The sequence below is a fragment of the Lathamus discolor genome, chromosome 6 (genome assembly GCF_037157495.1).
Source record: "Lathamus discolor isolate bLatDis1 chromosome 6, bLatDis1.hap1, whole genome shotgun sequence".
Classification (NCBI taxonomy): domain Eukaryota; kingdom Metazoa; phylum Chordata; class Aves; order Psittaciformes; family Psittacidae; genus Lathamus; species Lathamus discolor.
Window position 1 is genome coordinate 37872702 of NC_088889.1, and position 21288 is coordinate 37893989.

At 41.7% G+C, this 21288-nt stretch overlaps 1 protein-coding gene across 8 annotated transcripts in view; it reads right to left on the minus strand.

Annotated features, from left to right (window-relative positions):
• Nucleotides 1-21288, minus strand: part of TTLL5 (tubulin tyrosine ligase like 5) — a 135357-nt gene that overhangs the window by 29838 nt on the left and 84231 nt on the right. The gene's annotated exons all lie outside the window — the stretch shown is intronic.

Genomic DNA, 21288 nt, shown 5'->3' on the forward strand with positions numbered 1-21288 from the left:
GAATTCAATTAAGCATTCTTTAAGGTATTCAAATTATATGCTTGAAAATAATGTCTGTTCCAACTTCTGCCATATCTACCTCCAGCTCAGAACCTGCAATACATAAAATTTATCCTTTGAGCCAAAAGAATGCTTGGGAAGCTAAAGATTGAGTGAATTGTTCCAAAACATGAAAGTCAAGATGAAATGGAGGAGATAAAACTCTGCTAAAGTTGGATCTGCTGATAGCCAAACTGGCTTTGTGCCACAGAAATGATGTGCAGTGACTGCAGACTGTAGTACTGTGAGGGCCACTAACTGAAGGGCAAAACTTTAGTATCATTTCCCTTATCCTCATTTCTTTTGTTTGACACATCTAGCAAAGGACTTATTATGGAAATACCTATACTGAAGAATGATGGTCTAATTTTTAAAATGCACTGGGATTGCTGCCTTCAACCTTTGTCTACTTCAGTGAACTCTCAAATGCTTTCAATGGGTTTCTAACCTGTTTCAATCAATATATGACCTATAGGCCAAAATAAATTCTTTAGGATATATCACCCATATAAGGTTGGTTTAAACTACCCAGGAAAACCACTGCTGAAACTACACTTCTAAATCTTTAGGAAGAACTAAATAAAACAAACAAACAAAAAAGCCACAAAAAAAAAAAAAAGAAAAAAAAAACCCAAAACACCACAAACAAAACAACAAAATGCACACACAAAAAAATCCCAAACCAAAAACAAAACAAAAAACCCAACCAAACATCAAACAAACAAACCCACAAAATCTTTGGCTAACACTTTCCTGCAGCATAGACAGTCTTGTATACAACTCCCTGCAGTTCCAATACCACCTTCTCCACACAATGCAGCACTTAGTTTTTTCTAGATATGATACTGAAAACAGTGTTGCTTGCCTGAGTAGATTTTACTCTCATGGCCTGCAGAATCCTTCTGGATTGAATATGCTTCTGTGGCTTGTTTCTTTATAGTTGGAAATCAATAGAAATTCATTATACATAACTTCAACCTTTTAGAATATAAGCATTAAATATTTGACAGCATAAAGCCTCCATATTAGCAAGTCTTCAGATCACCTTCATGAAGGGATGTTCAGCTGCAGTTTTGGAAAGTCCTCATGTAATGTGTTGTCAGGTTGGTGATACTATATCTAAGGCAAAGCTTGCTGTGGTACAGGAAAACAGGGCTTAGGATCTGAGACTCAATATGCTGCTGCCAGAGACATGCTCCAACTCTTACTCTATTTGTCATGCTCACAGGAAAGCATCATGGTGCAGCTCCTAGTCTGTCTCTGCCTGTCAGATGATTTATCAAAGCATGACAGCACATTCACACCCTTCCTGAAGCTAGCTTTTTTGCTTAAGGAATTCTACAACAGGCTCAGCGCAGTATTGAAGGCTGGAAAAAAGCTGTAGAGGACCTCACACCTTAATAGATACTATGCACTTCATATGGTAGACAGAATATATAAATACCCCAAACTGAAAGAAAAGCTTTTTCACAACTCACATTGCTTTTGGCAAAGCCAAAAATAACCAGAAAAAAAACCCCTACACCCTCCATGGAAATGAGGATCATTGCTTGTTTTCAATTCAGGATTATTGCTTGAACATTAACAACTGACTGAACATTCATTTGTTCACATGTACAGACAACAGATACAGCCATAGATGCATGACAGATATAGGCACAGATGCACACGCATGCAAATGGGAAATAGAAATTCCTGCCTGTGCCACCAGAAGAGATTGGGTTTCGTTCTGTCAGCCAGGCTGGTTGTGAGCAATCTTCTCACAGTTTCCTCAGGATTATTTATGAGTTGCTTAGTTTAGAGACCTGGCCAGGATTCAAGCCTTCGCTATGTACAGGAAATCTCAGCCTTGGCATTACGGCCCATCCTTTGTAAGCAAGATTCTGTCCTTCCAGCAGCTCTTAGGGCTACTCAGCATTTTTGGCAAGAAACCCACTGTGTTCCTTTCTTTCAACTGTAGCTTTCATAAAGCCTGGGCCAAAATTCCCTCTTTCTTTTCACTGACAGTGCAAGGCCTCTCTGCTGCAGCTTTTGCACCACAAAAGATACAGGTTTGCCTGGAACACCACTTACAAAGGATCTCCACGCTATTATGATTACAACTCAGCCTAAAAGTGCTAGAACACCATGCACTCATCTCCAGATTTTCTGGTTCCAAATTCCCTTCTGCTCTAATTCTCTTTTCCAATGTAAGCAACCCCTATGCAATCAACTACCTACACCTGCCCTGGGACCTAATGCTAATGTACTAAAATACTAATAAAATGCTAATACATTTGTTTGTTGATTACAGAAAAAAAGTCTCAATGAAATCCAGCCTTCATACAGAAAGGATATTGTTATCAGCTCTTAAACGAAAGCAGAGAAATGGCTTCTGTTCCCACTTCAAACAGATTTGAAGCAAATACCAAGGATTGAAGCTGCAAACAAGACCAGACCACAGAACACCACTCACTGAGAAGATCACACTTACAAAGAATTATGTGCAAGTCTATACTAAAAGAATGACACCAGCAACTGCTACTGATAGCCCATGCTTCTCCTACAATCCATCATTCCTAATTAACTCATTCAAACACCTGACAAAGCAGGGTCTACTACACCACCACCACTGCTGGGATGGGTAACACTGCACTGTAAAAGACAAAAGCAGAGAACAACACAATCTTTACTAAAGTGAAACTACAAGGAAATAATCAGTAGAGGGGAAGACAATGCCAGAGTAGCAGAGATTTGGAATATAATTTTTTAGTGCGTAGCTTGGATAGAAATTAGGTCAAAAGCTTCCAATGTCCAAAAAAAAAAAAAAACCCAAAACAAAACCCCCCCAAAAAACCCCAAGCCCCAAACAAAACCCCCCAAAATTTAAGGATTTTTAAGTATCATCATATTACAAGTGGGGCTTTCATTTATATTTCAATTGAAGCCTTCTTCCAATGGAACAGCTGGGCAGTTGTTTGATACCAGCTCCTGTGTGGCAGGCAACAATATCAATTCATGAAGTATACTTGTGCTTTCTACATATCACTGACTGAGTAGGCACTTTTGAAACATTTGAAAAGTGCCTACAACTCATTGAAAGGCAATGCAACTAAGTTCACATTACTTGTGAAAATGAAGCTTAGCATTAATATTTAACCTTGGTTATGCTCTATATTTAACCTTGGTGAGAAGCAATAGGATGATGGCAGGAGTCAGTATAACTGGAGACCTAGCAAACTGAGAAAAGAATTATCCTCTTTTATACAAGGCAACAAGCTGACAATGAAAGTATTTTACATCCGTTCCTGTAAAGGCTGGAGCGAAGGATGAACAAGAGCCATGCTGGCAACAAGGGAATAGAGTACATTTATAAATTGGTGCTCCCAGCTTCCCACAGAATGCAAGGCAGTCTTGGATAGCAGTTCCTTTCCCACAGGGCATTCAGGTGGTATGACAAGTTCAGGAAGCTTCTAGTACAACACCTTGGTGGACACCAGCTGCTAGAAAGTAGTTGGCATAGTAACTAATGATTCTAACTAGTGTGGCAGCTCCAAGCATCCTGCTGACTTATGTTCAGGCACTCGGAAAAACACAGAACATTTTCTTTGGCACACTATACACTTCTTCCATCCCTAACAATAGGCCCTAGATTGGCTATGGAGCAATGATAAACACAGTGGGACAAAGCCCAGGACGCTGGGGGCCTGGCTGGGATGCAGGACTGTTGGGCTTCTCACAGTGCTACTTGCCTCAGGGCATTTCTTTGTGTTTTCTCCCTCTTTCCCTCCCCTCAGCTTCAAAAGCAATAAATTAAAAATTGAAAAACAGAGCAACAAGCCTTTGAGAATGGTTTGCTCCTGGCCTCTGCTGTTATCAGGAGTGTCTGTGAGACAGTGACTTTGGTGCAGTTTAGTTAGCAAGAGTCTACATTTTAGCATGGTCCATAGCTCTGACTGCTGCACCATACATGCCCCCAAAATATGCAGCAGCAGAGGTATCAAAAGGGAGCCTTCCAAGCACCCACAGGTGAACAAAGCATTTTTAATATTTCTCAAATGGCTCAGCCTGTGACTCTTGAGATCTGAGGCACAGGAGCTGTCCAGAACTCCCCTCAGTGCAGGTACTTGGAGACAGGGAAGAGGGAGGAAGCAGCTGGCCTGCTTAAAACAAGGGTGCTGTCACCTGGCCTGCAATCTGCTTTTGAGCCTTGCAAGAGAAGCCAAGGAAAAGCTTTTAAAGTTAATAAGCAGCCTGTCAAGGCACCATAAACTTGTGGAACTGCATTTTGGATTCACATCCAGTTCAAAGTGACAAATACAATCTCTCATGGTGAAGGTGCCACAAAGATGTGGGAGAGTTACTGTCTCAGACAGTAACATCCCTTCTTAGGGATGAGGCACAGATGCAGGCATCCTGTAATAGTTTCAGCCTTTGTTTTTCAGCTCCCCACTTTGCCAGCAGCTGAAGCTACTTCTGCTTACACAGGAGGCTCTTACCATCGGTATCTTTGTGCCATAAAACAACAAAAGGTCTACAAGGTACATGTTAAAAGCTTTAAGACTGAGATGGCTTAAGCAAAGAACATGAAAAGTTCTGTGGATTTAACTACAATTTCCAGATCCATTCACAGGTTAACTGTAATAGCTACCAGAGGCACAGTTCAAGCATCCCAGGACATTTTAATGTGCGTAATTACTAGCAAATGTCAGGAGTCCCCCTCTGCTATTCTCACAATTCCTCCTTTCAACTGAGAGTTGATATTGTTACAAGAAATTTATTCAAAAACAAAGATGTGAACAAAAGCATCCAACTCATCTCCTTGTGGTACAGAATTAACGCGTGTTTCAGTGGCTGGAGGAGTCCATGTGTCACACTTCGGCTGCACAACTCCTCAGGTAGGTACACATTCAGCATCAAAAATTCTCCCCTGAGATTCCCAATTAAACTTCCATTTTCTCTGTTTTATTGCATGAGCTTCACTACTAGAGCTATGCCTCTTTTGAGCTTAGCCAGCCTTGGCACACTTAACTCCCTTCATCTTTTTCCTCTACTTAGTCCCTTCTGGCCTTTGATTGTATTTTGCTTTTCACTGAACTTTTTCCACTTTATCGGTATTTGGGGCTAGGCAAGTGCTCAAAACTGAGCGCATTATTCCAGATGTGCATGCACAATAGCTGTAAAGGGAAAGCCCCCTACTTTCTTGCTCCTTTACTTTATTCTACAAGTAATATCAAAGTTCATGGGCTTCCTTCTTTTCTGGTATATGCTGCTGTATAATTTATTTCCTGCTTCTGAAGATTATTCCTGCCATTTAGAAACCTGGGGTTTAGAGCAAAAATATTTTCTTACAGCAAAGGCAATGTAGTGCCCACTCAGTTCCACTGTAGATCAGGAATAAAACGCATTTTAGATCCTGGGTCCCTGTATAAAGGCAAGGTCATGAGCGTATCAGGCTAGAAATGAAGTGCATCAGAATGGCCTCTAGCAGGGGAAGGCCAGGGTGCAATTATGGAGCACTGGAAAACCTCTGCAGGCAAGGCCTGATCTACTAGTAAAGCCCTTCCCCAGTCTTCGCTTGTGAAGCCAAGCCATCAATTCCTGGATTTAGCAGGCATTATCAACTTCTTACTTTCAGAAGCACTACACATGCCAGTCTTAGCAAATGAAATATTTACCTTTTGGGGGAGCCAGTTTTTGTTGGGCCTCTGGTAGCATCCTTGACTCCATGCCAGTTAGAAAATACTGTCAGTCTTTCTGAACTGGGGAATACTTGGCAGGTAAACAACACTGTATTTTTTATTTCTATTTACATATGGCAGCTTTGAAATTCACTAGTAGGAAGGCTAAAACAAGAAGAAGGAAACTAACAGCCAGCTGGCTGCAAAGCTCAATGCTTTCATCCTATTGTGGTTCATCAGGTCACTGGAGAAGCAATGAAAGCAACTGAGCATATCTTCTCCATGTGATCTAGATTAACAAAATCACATAGCCTTTCTACCCTCAATTAGTGCAAACATAGGGGTGAACTTTACTGAGTAGAAGGTGGTTCTGGCTTCACATTGCTTCCATATGCTTCCACACCTGCAAACACAGTCAGGCCCTGCAAAAACTTTTTAACAGTGAGACATACATACAATAGGACTAACATAGAAACCTGGTATCATTTTGCTCTCATAAGGAAGTCTTGGGGAAGATTACCTGCTTAAATCTGGCATGTGACTGCCTGAACTGTGTCATGTCATACCTGTCTCCCCCCAGTTTTAAAGTATTAATTAATGAAGTACAGACAGGGGAGGTAGACTCTTGAGCAAAGTTACCTCACTGTACTATTGTCTAGCTCCACTTTAAATCATTCAAACTTAGATGTGTTATGTGACACCTTAAATTTGATCACTTGTCCTAATCCAGACAGAGTTTCTAAAATGAATATATCACTCAACAGGATTCAAAGTAACAGAAGCTTAGATGCAATACTTCACCACTTAAAAACATGGGAAAGGTATTGCTTGTTACAGAGGTTTCACCGTAAAATCCTAGCATAGATCAAGTGGATCAAAACAAAACATGACTTGGACATACATTCTTTTCCTTTATCAATGTAGGCAAGTCTATTGAAAACCAAACTGGAAAAGACTGATGGACTTTATTTATTCCTAGCTATATATTTGTGTGTGTGCTTTATGCAAGCAGATTTTGCATTTTATGGGTGGATAACAGCAGTAGCATATGAGGATGAAAACAATAAATGGGCACCGCTGTCTAGAATATGCTTATGATTGGGTTTGTAATTAAAGTCACTAATCTCCCCTGGGAACACATATTCCCTACCTTTCTCCAGAGAGGTAAGGGTTAAGTCAGGACCAGTAAGTAGCTCTGCACCCTGTAATGCCTCTTTTGAAAAGCCGCTCACAGAGTTTACAGGGAAAGAGTGAGAGTGTAGCTGCTGTCCCAGCCAACATTTGGTTCCTATTACAGTGAATAAATGTCCCCCTCCCCCTTTTCTTTTATTTTCCCCCTTTTTATATTAAAAGTCCATCAAACACATTTTTTTCCTCCATATTTTCCATTAAGTTTCTTCCTGCGTAGCCTTTCCCAGAGTGTGGTTCTCTTTGCTATATATGCTCAAAAAGCAGCTGCAAGATCCCAACTGAATAAGAGAATGGGGAATAAAGCAAGCAGCTCAGGCCCCTTGTTCAAGTCTCAAGAAGCAAGTGAAAAGTTAAAGCTGGGCTAAACTGGTGAAATCTGGAACACTTAAGAATAAACAAACAAACAAACAAACAAAAAGCAGGCTGTTGAGTTTTGTAGGGTTAGGTCTTCTAACATAGGAGATAACAGAGCGCTCTGCCCCTGCCACCATCAGCCTCCCAAAAGATACAGCACGTTACAACACAGGGCCTTAAGTATTCCTCCAGGGTTGCGCTGTTCAGGTCTCATACCACTTGAGGCCCAAATAACTTTTTTAGTTGTGCTGTATGATTCATGCTCCTAACTCCTGGTATTTTGTTGTCTAAATACTACATATCAAGTACACAAAGAAACCTATAAAGAACATTAACAAGCTGCAAAGTTCTCAATTCCACAAAGTTTGCACTGAAGTTCATGAAAGCAACTGACTTTGCTGGATATCCAGTATGCCAATTATCTTGTTACGTTGTAGATGAAGATAACTCTGATGGAGTGTCTGTTAGAGGAGACTTAATCAATCTGACAGTTTAGACGGTCTGTCTATAGGGAAGAAGTATACTGAAGTTCCCTGATATCATGCCTATAAATTTCAAGTTCAAGAATTATAGCCAGATAATAGAACCTCACAGAAGTAGCAACACTTCTACATTTATAAGCTATACACCTAGAGGGAAGGCCAGAATCTGTTCTGCACTTCCAGAACTAAGATGTGCAAGTCCACCTATTCAGGGATTGTGGAAAGTGTCACCTGAAAGCTAGCTGGGCCACAGTCATATTAGGAGAAATGCTCCAGGTTAGAGAGGTAGAGTAGCAGCATGGCACCAGCAAGATGCATCTGCTGCTACCATTCCGTAACAGAGCTAAAGCTGTATACCATCTAGCTGATGAAATACAGTTAAATAAGAAAATAAAACACCACAAAACACAAACTGAAGGTCACTTCTCTGAGTCCTTGCTGTGAGTCTGTACGCTTGTGGTTAACAGCCTCTTGGATTTGGATAATTTTTCAAGCACTGATACAATGGCAGAGTAAAGGTCCTCAAAGAGACCTTTTCCCTTAAACAACTGAAATTTACCAACCCAGCTTCAGTGTAATGAAGCTAAAGGAGTTTCCCAGTACAAAGAAAACAGACTTAACAGTCCCCTAAGCACAATGGCACTTGTGTGCTGGCCAAAGCAGCATCTCTAGCATTCTTCTCTTCCCCATGTTATAAACTTGATTCTGTACGTAGTTTCTGTTTTCCTTGTCCCTCAAGTGAAATTAGATAAGGTAAAAAGGTATGACAAGAAATATACTGGGGATTTGAGAGTGATCTACCACCTGTTAAATAGAATATTCTCCTTCCTCAGGTTCTTTATGCAGTTCTATTAAGCTGGAGCTAAGAGGAAATTTCTTACCTCCACCTCCTGTACAAATCAACTCACATGCTGTGGCTCCCTGAACATTTAACAATGGTCAGAGAAAGAATAAGAAGAAGTGACTGTGTCTGTGTCACCATACACTTTCTAAAATTTATAACAAAGCAATTACATAAAATATAATTTGGGAGGGAGGGGGAGAAGTGTGGAATATGCTCAGATCCACAGAGAGAATACTAGCATGAGCAATTACCTTTGCAGAAGCTGACCCAGTAACCATAAGACTTCCTTGAGATTCCTTCTGTCCTGTTGTTCCCCTTGGTATCAGTCCACCTGTTTTCATACTTTTTTTTAGGAGAAAAGCTTTCAGATGGTCACAGAACTTTGGGGAAAGTTAGGACTTGTTGGAGCAAGTCCAGAGGAGGGCCACAAGGAAATAAGGGGGTTGGAGCAGCTCTTGTATGAAGACAGGCTGAGGAAGTTTGGGCTGTTCAGCCTGGAGAAGGCTGCATGGAGAATTCATAGCAGCCTTCCAGTATCTGAAGGGAGCCTACAAGGATGCTGGGGAGGGACTCTTCATCAGGGACTGTAGTGACAGGACAAGGGGTGATGGGCTTAAAGTGAAGCGGAAGAAGTTCAGGTTAGCTAAAAGGAAGAAATTCTTTACTGTAAGGGTGGCAAGGCACTGGAATGGGCTGCCCAGGGAAGTTGTGAATGTTTCATCCCTGGCAGTGTTCAAGGCCAGGCTGGACAGAGCCTTGGGTGACATGGTTTAGTGTGAGGTGTCCCTGCCCATGGCAGGGGGGTTGGAACTAGATGATTTTAAGGTCCTTCCCAACCCTAACTATTCTATGATTCTATGATTCTATATATACTGGATAGATGAGAGCACCCTATCACACACATTGCAGGGATTAAAAAAAACCTACTTATACAGAGACCACAGATAGATACTACACACAAACCATGAGATACAGACTTTCAGCCATCCTAAGAACAGCTTGGCACCAAAGCAATTCCATGGTTGTGGTGGTAGCTGTTTACAGCTAGCTTTTTTTGAATTCCTGCAAGCCTCACAATGGCCACACAGTGCTGTATTTGTACTGTAAAAGGTAAGTGCTATTTTTGCCTCGTTCCACTGGTTACCCAACTTTCTAAGACATAATGGAAGATACTTTCTGGAAGTGCTTATTTCAACCAAGGCAGCACAAATTCCTAGCAATGTTCTTCTCAAGCTAAAGCTGACAGAAGTTTTCCAAGTCAGTAGTGTTCCTTCTAAGAAACCTCCAGAGATACCCTACTTGCAAAAACTACTTTTCAGAAAAGAATTCTGCCCTAAAAATGCACAAGGTATTTTGCAAGCAAATTTGCTGCGTATTTTATTGGAAGCTAAAATGCAGCCAAAAAAAAAACCCAGCTTCAGAACAGAATGGCAGGGTCCGCTTTGAATTACGTTATCAGTATTTAATATAGAAAGAGAGAAAATTTTAGAATAACCTATAGCCAGCACTGATAAAAAACAAACAAAAAAACCCCAAAAAACCCACCCCAAACCTCCCCGCAAAAAAAACCCAACAAAATACTCCAAACCAAAGCAAACAAGAAAACCCAACAAAACCAGTGCACCTCCTTCCCAAAACCTCTTATGCATCTATTCCCCTCTATTGCCTCCAGAAACTGGTGAGGACATACCAGGACTGGATTATAAAGAACTGCAGGAAAAGAGTGGAAAGACTTGTTTTTACAAAGCTTCGCCTGAAAAAGCAAAGCTTTTCGAGTACTGCAGAGCAAGAATCTCCCCGTTTTTTGATTTTTTGGCACTTTTTCCTCCAAGGATTAATATTACAGAAGCATATTGCCTTGCCAGAAGAGACTATTCCAGTTTACAATTTTTGCCTCCTTCCTGGTCTTTTGTTTTAAGCTACTCAGAATACAGTCACCATTCCACTCCTGTTACTGTTCCACCTCCTATTGGGATCTATCTGCCTCTTTGCTGAAAACAGAGCTCAGCCTGCAGCATTTCCAGTTACCCAATATTTCAACAAGAACTATCACAGAGGAGGTCACATTATCACAAAAAAGTTCAATATTCAGTGGAATAAACTCAGTTAAAGCATCTTGGTTTTGGCAGAGAAGCTTTAAGTGAGTCAAGTAGAAGCTCCCAGTTAATTGCCTCCAGCAGATACAGCAGTGAGTGGTATCTGTTCTGGCATCTGTTTAACAGAGACCTTACATGAAGCTTTAGTTTAGCTACCACATTTCTGTGTCTCTTCCCTTATTGGAAAGATCATCCGGTCTCTTTAGTGTCAGCAAGGAGTTCTGGGGAATCACAAATGTAAATCTTTACCTATTTTATGTGCCCATTACAGAACAAAAGATGAAAATTACTATGATTATTTTGGGAAAGGACTTAAAGCAGAAGAGAGGTGAGGAAGCAGTAATTAGAAAGGCAAAGAAAACTGAAGTGAAATAGATATACTACTCTAATTGGCCTAAACAAGTGTGAGGTGCTTCACTGACATGTGGCACAAGGCACAAAGGGTAAAATATAATAAAGTAACGCTATTGCTACTGCCCACACTCTTGGTTTAATTAATTTTATTTCCCTCCATCCTGGCACTGTAAAGAAGAATGCAACACATGAAGGCTGGGGCAGAAGTGCTGCACAGGGCTAAGGCAGCATACCTGGCAGCTGCTAAAACAGAACTTCAAAGTCTCAGCTCCCTTTGAAAACCCATCAGGCAAGAACCACTCCTCCCCTCGAGCTTCTTTAGGAGCTGGTACACTTAACCACTTCAGCATGTTTGGCAGTTCTACAGCCACTTCCAAAGCAGGTGGTGGAGTGGAAAATTGTGGGAGAGCCCCAGATCACTCAGTTGTCTCCTTTCCCCAGCAGGCAGCAACTCACGTGCTGACCAAAGCAGGTCAGCTGACAGACAATTAAGCATAGGGAACAGGGAACTTGTGGTTACACCTCTGAAACTACAGAAAAGGCCCCAGCTTACTTCAGTCAAGTGGGCCAACTAACTCTTTCTTCAGGAAACTGCTAACTCCAATGACTGACAAAGGCTGTCATTAGAGGAAGATGAGTAAAAGGATACTCAGATAATTATATTGTACAGTACAAGGAGCTGGCACACTCTTAAAGTCAATTCCCAGACTTGTCTAGGATTTGTTGAAATCCTTCTCTGTCATCTTGTCTGCAAAAGATGGTCAAGTTGCACAAAATTTACTTGGATCACCTAGAACTTGAAGTCTTCCACATGAGATTTCTGCCTCTGCCTACAACTGCAGGCTAGAAGGTAGAGACTATAAGCACTGTTTTTATCTGCAGCACCTAAAAAAAGAGCTTTTAGATTCTGATTATTTGAACAGGCACCATATTTGTGATGTTTCTTCCTCCAGCGTGGAGAGAAGAGTCTATGATGCATAGGAATTTCATAGGAATTTGTGGTTAAAGATGAAAAAAAGTTATGCAATCCTATATTCCAGTCCAACCCAATCCCTTTTTCTAGAGCCAAAATGGAATTGTTTCCTACAGTGTACAGAGAAAATTGTATAATTAGTATGAAGCTCCCAGACTCAGGAACACAGATGGGAACCATGGAACCACTACCTCAGGAATTTCACCAAGTGATTGCATGTAATGCTAAGCATGAGCACATCAAAGATGCAGCTGCAGATGCTAAACTAAAAGGGCAGACTAAAATATCCCAGCCACTTAGAAGAATAATGCCCTTTCAGAAGTCCCCTCCTAGTATAGATAAGGCACACCAAGAGAACCATAACAACAGTGTCCAGTGTCTGATCAAGAAATCTCCATTCTATGCCACTTCTTTGTACTTGATGCCTTTTGTGATGTTTCAGCAAATGTTCTACGTAGCGTTGACTTTTCTTAAAAAAGCCAAAACCGATGCATTTAACAGAAAATGAGTCTATAACAGAGACAAGTAAGAGCCCAAACATGGCCTCCAAATGGCTTGCGCAGTGAGATTCATGTTGTGTACTGTGTTTATGGCTCTCTAGAGACTAGTTGGAGTACAAGACAGTAATCAAGCTCTCCCATAAAGGCAAATAACAGGCATCAGAAAAAATCTGAAAGTAAATGACAAGAGTAGTTGTTACCTAGTTTTGCTGTCTAACCATATACACCGTAAACATCAGTGACATATTGATAAACAAGATGCAAACAACCATACATTCTGTAGCAAGAAACAGAACAATTCTCAGGCTATGGAGTTACAAGGTATCAGGAATTTAGTTAATTTCAGAACAGACTGGGCAAAGAAGAGATTCAGAGCAGCCCTGCAGAGAAGGACTTGGGTGTGTTGGTCGATGAGAAAATGAACATGAGCCGGCAGTGTGCGCTCGCAGCCCAGAAAGCCAACCGTATCCTGGGCTGCATCAAAAGGAGTGTGACCAGCAGGTCGAAAGAGTTGATCCTGCCCCTCTACTCTGCTCTCATGAGACCTCACTCGGAGTATTGTGTGCAGTTCTGGTGTCCTCAACATAAAAAGGACATGGAACTGCTGGAACAAGTCCAGAGGAGGGCCACAAGGATGATCAGGGGACTGGAGCACCTCCCATATGAAGACAGGCTGAGGAAGTTGGGGCTGTTCAGACTGGAGAAGAGAAGGCTGCGTGGGGACCTCACAGCAGTCTTCCAGTATCTGAAGGGGGCCTATAGGGATGCTGGGGAGGGACTCTTCATCAGGGACTGTAGTGACAGGACAAGGGGTTATGGGTTAAAACTTAAAGAGGGGAAGTTTAGATTGGATATAAGGAGGAAATTCTTTCCTGTTAGGGTGGTGAGACACTGGAATTGGTTGCCCAGGGAGGTTGTGAGTGCTCCATCCCTGGCAGTGTTCAAGGCCAGGTTGGATGAAGCCTTGTGTGGGATGGTTTAGTTTGAGGTGTCCCTGCCCATGGCAGAGGGTTTGGAACTAGATGATCTTGAGGTCCTTTCCAACCCTAACTATGCTATGATTCTATAATTCTAATTTTAAATACCCAGCACCACAATTCTCTTTCCTTTCGCTGAACTGCTCCCTCAGTAACACAGGCCTAATGTCTACAGCCAGGTTCTGCAATGCTTTAGAGGTCACAATATGTTAAAAATCTGTTCTGCTTAGAAAATACCAATGCAGCAAACAACTGCACTATATGAATTGTATTCTGTCTCCATGCTTCATAACAACCTAGAAATTCATGCGTAACTTCCATTCTCTTTGCACAGATAGTAGAGGATACTTTCATATTTAAATCATTTGGGTTAGCATCAGCAGCAGGAAAGTGGAATTTCAGAAACAAATGAAAACATGACTCTCACCTTTGAAGAAGAAAAACCAGTTATACAAATAACGTCCTGAATGGGACAAAATATTTAAAACACTAAAAAATGGATCGGATCCAAGTTTCTTAAAATATGCCAGAATAATCCAACTATTAAAACTGGGCTTTCAAAAACTATACCAGTACCTATTAAGTTATTTTATTTAATATATAATAGGTGTATTTATTTATATAAATTAAAATAAAAAATTAAAATATTTGTGAACTTTGGTAGCTGAGAAAATTATTGTTCTTTTGTTTAATTACATTAATTCCACCCTAAAACACAGCTCCTTCTTGAGGGTTTTCAAATTAGAAGAAAGATTATCAAGTTCTCAATATTCAAAACCAAACCCTATGAAAGGCAGCTGTTCCAAAAATATTCCTAGGCAGCCTTTGTTGGAACTGTTCATATAGGATAAGCTCTGAATTTTCTTGATTTATTTTTTTTTTTAAGGAATTTTGAAACCAGAAGGCTAGGGGAGTGCTGTCAGCAGTCACCAAGATCTCACTCCTTTGGAGAATATTCTGGAGATATACGCAGTTCTCTATCAGAAAGAGATGTGTTATCAATGCACCTCATCGTAAGAACCGCAAAGTCTCTGAAGAAACACTTTTGGGGCTGTCTTATTTTCAAAAGCCTGTGCTTAGAACTTCCACATGCACTGTTTTTCTTGTTGATTTCTTCACAACAGATGAGGTTGTGTTCCCTTTGCCATGTTGACTGCCTGAGTTGAAAAGCCTTTAACCACTGTTCAAGTTATCATCCACTAGATATTTACAGAGAAGCAAAAATTTTTAGCATCATGAGACTGTCAAAGAATCTTACGCCCAAGTATCTTCTAGTGGAGCTGAGATTAGAAACATATTGAACAAAACATTCTAACAAGTTATTTCAAGTTTTCTCTAACACCACAGTTTGAGATCTTCTGGGAAACAGCCATGGGAAGTAGAAGTCACTACATTCTAGTAGTGACATTCATACATTCTACAGTATATTGTCTTTAATGAGTACTAAAATGTTTTTGTTTGAAATTCAGAATTATTGTTTATAAGTGATAGAAGCCATAAATCCTAGATACTTACTCATCAGTACCATAGAAGACCAACATAGGTGTCAAATCTGAACTTCCAACTAATATGAAGAATATTATTCTATTTATGCTGTTCTGTAGCTAAAATCTCATAAAAGAAAAATCCCAGAAAATGCTGTATTAGTTGTAAAAATAGATATGGATCTGGAAGTTCAAACAGTTTCTAGGAATGCCAAGCCTTCATTGGTGTGATTGTTACTTCTTTGTGGATCTACACTTGGTCACCACCAGCAAGAAACAAAAGTCTTATTCAAATTCAACTCTCGGCATCTGCAGCTTTTAAAATGCTAAGTGAAGAGAAGCTGACACCTCTTTACTCATTAGCATCTTTATCCCAGTACCAAAAAAAAGAAACAGATGGTCCAGACTGAAGGTGTCCTCCTCCTCTTCACATAGTCTACCAAACTGAAAGTTTTCTGAGCTAAGTTTCAAAGAAAACTCGATTTTGAACACTGAAGACATTCACAGCTCAACTTGGCTACATTCTTCACGGGGAATACTTTTTTTTTTCCCAGCAACAAGCAAATAAAGAATTCTCTGTGCATACAAAAGGTTAAGACCACATAATCTACAGCCCTTTTGCTCCAAAGTGTGACTCTTGCCCAGGCTAAGCATCCCTGACAGACAGCTGCCAAGCAGCATGTGCAGCACTGCCAGACAACAATCACCTTACACTAACTTTTCATTTAATCCCTTGTGCCAGATAGCAGAAGTATAGAAAGGGCAATGGAAGACATTTAGTGAGCCAGATGCAATCTGAAATTTGAGCAAAGAAGCCGTGCACCATCATGGACACCAGCAGCTGGGACATAAACAGTGTCTTTGATAAAGCTCTCTCATTTTGAAATTCCTTTTATTAAAGCTTGTTGTCTCAGGGCCAGTTTTCAGTAGACTTGGATCAGTCAGGCTGCCTTGGCCTCTCCCCACCTGGTTTGCTGTGGACAGTAATTGGATGAGAAATCTTAGTAAAAGTTCAGTGAGTGCAACAGGACAGTGTCTGGAAACTGCAGTATCCTTAAGCACTCCCTAGCTTTTTTCTCCCTTTTTTTTTTAAGGAGGATATCCATCTTTCAACTATTGTTACAGAATTAAACCCTAGAAATAACTGCTCGTGATAAAGGATGTGGCACTGCAGAGCCTACCTTAAACAGTGCACTTAAAAATCTTTGTAATTAGCACTGGCTCTGGACAATCCAATAACCATGTTTCTTGAGTCACCAAAATGTTTTCTTGCTCATTACCAACCATGTCCTCTTACCCAGAGCATTTTGATCAAACTGCTCACTGGCTGACAGTATACAGTGTTAGGTGAAGACTGAGAAAGTACTGCTAACTACAAATGTTACTCATTATTGTAATTCACACAGTTCCCTAAACAAAAAACTGGTGTTCCACTGTGTTGTGGCTGCCCCATCTTCACACTACATAATATACATACACTTCAAAAACCTATGAGCTAATGAAGAGGATCGCCACGTGCACAGGGACAGGGAAGTGCACAAGGAAGGTGAAATACTTCCTGACTTTTTTTTTTTTTTTTTAACACTTCCCTCTCCCCCTTTTTAAGGAGGTTTTTCTTAAACATTGAAGCCCTGCATGGCTCACACAGCTGCTGCTTGATACCTGCAGCCCAGAGAAGCCCAGGACAATCACAGGCTGTCATGGAGCCAACAGCATACAATTCACAAACTGTTGCGTCAGTTGCAAAACTTCCCTGTCTGAAAGGTGGGGAAAATTAGGTGACAAAGCAGGATCTTCAGAGGAACAGCTGACTAACACTTTCAGGGACAGAAAAGGGGTTTGTGCTTTTGGCAGGAAATTCCCATTATATAACAGGATAAAACACCAAAGAGTGGCATGCTTATCCTGAGCAAGCCAAGCTAAAGCATGACCTCAGGCTGGGCAGAAAATGTGAACGTGCATTGGTGGTGGAGCGTTCACTGTACAAAATGGAAGGTAGCCCCAAACCAAAGCCTAGCAGGAAGGAAACCCCTTTGGCCCCTTTTGCTACCTCCTGCTCTGGCATTTTTACTTGGTCACTGAAACCCTTAACTCACCTGAGCTTGACTCAAGGTCTTTTGGCTGTTGACTTCAAAGAGCTGCCCAGATACTACCCCACATGAGGGCTGCCTTCTGGAAAGGCTTTCCGCATGGATCTCTGATCACACTGTGCTCCCAACATCTGACAGGTTTACTAAAACAGCAAGATAATCCTAATTCAGCTTCTATTTCTCAGCTGTACAGCACCAATGTCTTCAACACAGATGTTTAAAATCTTTGCTTTCACGAGTAGCCAAACTTCCTTTCTAACACTACCCTGTACATAACATTTCTTGAAGTGAAAAGGTAGAGAACAGACCTGGAAATCTCCAAAATATGAGTTCAACTTCAGGACAGCACTGGAGAGCATAAGGCAAATGAAGAAAAAGTTGCTAAGCTGTTCTGTGCTTCATAATCCTGGCTTACAAAGGGGATTTCCATTTTTACAAAGCAGCATGCTGTTGTGTGTCTGGTAGGGAGGATATACAACATGCAGCTCTGAGATTTCAAAGTGCTTCGCTGTGACCCACAGGAATAGCACAGTTCAAAGATGGGACCATTCAATCCCTCTGTTCTTAGGCCAGATGGACCTGCCCTAAGATCAATGCCAGAAAGGACGCTCTTCTGGGAAACTTCCCAATACCCTCTCAGCTGCACAACTGTAATTCCAACAGCTATGGCATGGTAGCACAGCTTTCATCTCTACCTCACTACCTGCAAGATCAATCAATGGACAAAACTTGAGGTCTTTGTGTAGGGAAGAGTCAGGGATGGATAAAAATACTGCCAAAAAAAAAAAAAATTAGGAAAGGGGAGAAACCAGACATTCGTGGGATTCCCTGACAGCTCTGTGCAGAAGGAAGGGCTGGGCTGGAAAAAACAGGGCCCCAGGTTCCTGCCAAGCTGTCTGAGGCCCGTCCTTTCCAAATAGCTCAAAGAAACAGCCAAGGCTCCCTGGTAACCCTTTCAGAACTCCTCTAGAGAGAAAGGCTACTGTGACCAGAGCTGCTCTCACAGAGGTCCAGACTACTTGGTCCCCTCATTCCTAGAAGGCTGTAAGCATCAGAGTATATTTCCCCCAGAGAGTTACTGAAGTAAGATCTAGGGCCACATTAACCCTCTGAAAACCACTCTGGAAAGCAATTGTTTTAACGGTGATTGAGAGGTTTAAATAAATACAGAGGAAAGCAAGATCTGGCGGTCGCTTTGCAAATGAAATATCTAGAACCTATATAGGATATTTCAAAGAGATCTTAGATCAGGGATGGGTGTAGGGAGGTTATGAGTCAAGTCTTGCAAGACACTAAACTCAACTTGTTCTATATTGAATGAGATACTTATTAGAACAGACACCAGCACATGACTTCGGTCACAGCCAACAAAATCCTCTGGTGACAGCTGAAAGCAGGAAGAAAGGCAAGGAAGGAAGGAAAAGAAAGAAATGTATCAGCATGAACTGCCTATACCTGTTGCTCAGGTTTACATTTACTGCAATAATCAAAGAAAAACAGCTGCATATTAATAAAAAACTGAGTGTTTACCAAGGTCAGAAGCCAGCAAGATACTAGTATATGTAAGCTATGAGTTAGAAAATAAAGATACTACAGTGTTACGTACATAAAACCAGTGTCTTACTCCTACTTGATGTACTTTCTTGTCATTTCTATAAAGACAGCCAGACAATTATGAGAGGGCTGGGAAAATTTCCATTTAGAATTTGAACAGAATGGGACTGCTTAGCTTAGGAGAGACAAGTTAGAAGGGAGATGATAGAAACATAGAGAATAAAGAATGCAGAAAATAGATCAAGCATTTCTGTTTGCCTTCATGCAATAAGGGTGCAGAGACTTTCAGCAAATTTGAGAAGAAAATTAAAAAAGAAAACTTATGCCTAACATATGATCCAGCTGTGGAACCTCACTGCTACAGCTCAATGAGACTACAGTTTTTCCAGAAAGTAAAACTACATGATTCACAACAGCATCCACTCTAGGCTATGGTACAACAGAAACTATTCTGAGAACTACAAGCCAGCTGCTAGCAGTTGAGGGTAAAAAGCAGAGTAAAAACAAGCTGCCCCCCACCCCAGACAGGGAATTTCACTGCTGCCCACCAGAATTTCCGCTCTCTGTGCTTCCATTGAAGATGGTGGTGGTAGTTGCTCTGAAGCACATGACAGGAGAACTAGTTATATTTGTAGCCCAGTCCTGGATGGCAAATCCTATGTTTATGTTAGGGAAAGGTCAGTTTGTAGAGGCAGCTAAAATGAAAAAATACAAAACCATTACATAGTATTGACTTGGGGGAAGCTATGAAACCCCTGTCACTCCCTCCCACCTACCAATATGGGCTACTTGATAAGAATAATGGGAAAGATCCTTCTCAGAAAGGAAGTCATGCAGTGAAAGAGAAAACTGCCCCCTCAAATTTTGAGGGCTATTTGCAAAAGCCATAATTACTCAAGGCCAGCAGGCACAGGTAATGCAGACATTGTGACCCCTTGCTTAGCCAAAGCCAGTCCAAGGCAGGCCCCAGGACGCAGCTCCAGCCAAGTTTCCCAGAAGTAGCTGAGCGGAGACGCCACACTCGCACAAGTCCACTGGTACCCACTCTGCCCCACTGCGAGGCCCCAGCTCTCACCTCCAGCAAACAGACCCAGCACTGGCTCCTATGGTCCCCCTGCACACAGCCCAAACCCCCTTGGCCTCTGGAAAGGGTCCTGCGATTGATCTCACTTATTACCTCGGGAAAGCAACAGCGCAGCGGCTGCCAGCCAAGTCCGACTCAACAGCGTCTGGGGAGCCGAGGCTGCAGGGCCAGGCCTCAGACTGTCTGGGCAAGTCACGAGCTTTCCGCCTTTCCCCTCCTGGAGGCTCCAGGCAAACAGAGCCAAGGCCTAGCTGTGGGAAGCAGGGATCCTACAGGACGGTGCCAACACATGGTGCTGAGGCTCAGGGTGATTTCCGAGCAGGATGGAGAGTAATTGGACTTGCCATCACAAGTTTCTTCAGCGTGACCAAAAAATATATGTATAGAAAAATAAAATAAAATACAAATGCAAGCCATGTATTTCTTAAGTTTAAGTCAGCAAATTCACTCCCAGAGTTAACAAGTTGTCACCAGTGACGCTGTGGGATGTGTAAAAAAGGTTGCCAGGGAAGGGTAGGGGAAGGCTGCTACAGGCACAAATATGCACTGAGAGAGGAAGAATATGCACAAACAAGACACAGGACGAGTTGCAAGAATGCACAGTTGCCCAGGCAGTACTTCTATTTTTCGCCTGTCCTCAAACCTTCTCTGAAGAGAAGGTAGTAATAGAACAAACCCCAAATTCAGGGCTGTCAGAAATGCTGCTTATCAAGGACCACAGGCAGAATCATCAGAGCTGCTGAGGAGCTGGAGACAGGAGATCAGTCATGGAAAAATCACTGTACCTACCCTCAATTACTCCTCCACTTCAAATAAAGAAATTTACCATAATGCCTAAATTAATTCAACAGCTAAAGAGAAAAGGACAGCAGTATGAGAGGCAAGGAACAGACACGTGGCTATGCTGGCACAGGGCTGAACTCAGTGCTGTTGGTCTGCTGCTGCTCTGGCACTTCTGTGCTGCTTAGCTAAGGAGGTGTTAAGGTCAATGCAATCTGCTCAAACCAAACTGAAGGCCTATTGTACAGCCCCCAATGCCTGTTGCCTTCCCTCTTCATTTCCTCCAGAAGCATCAGTGCAGCAGTCACCGAGTTAGCTTGCACCTAGATACTGCACAGATAGGCTCTGACCACATGGCAAGTGCTGCACAGGACAGTAGTCGAGCAGCTTCTACCTTGCAAGAGACTGCAGGGAGCTTGAAACAAATGATTTGGAAGAGAATAAAGTCACTATCAACCCTTAAGATGTAGAACTACATGGCAACACATATGTAACTAAGAGAAACAGATTTATTCTTATTAAAACTTGGTGTTAGCTGCAAAGAACCCTGGGACTTCTCCTTACTTCTAGCTGCAAGCTCATATGTAGCTAGCTCCTTCCCAGGGCCCCTACTTTAACATCCATGCTGCTTCTGCAATAATAAGCCCACCCTAGCCTAGCTCCCGAGTCTTGCAAAAAATTACTGTCCCATCAGCTGCTCACCTTTCTACCACTCTGAGAATCACCTCACATATTAGCACATCTCTTGGCTATTCTAGTATCACTCTTCTAATAGCTCTAATAGCTCTTAAGATCCTGTCTAGTCAGGGTCCAAGCCTAATTTCTT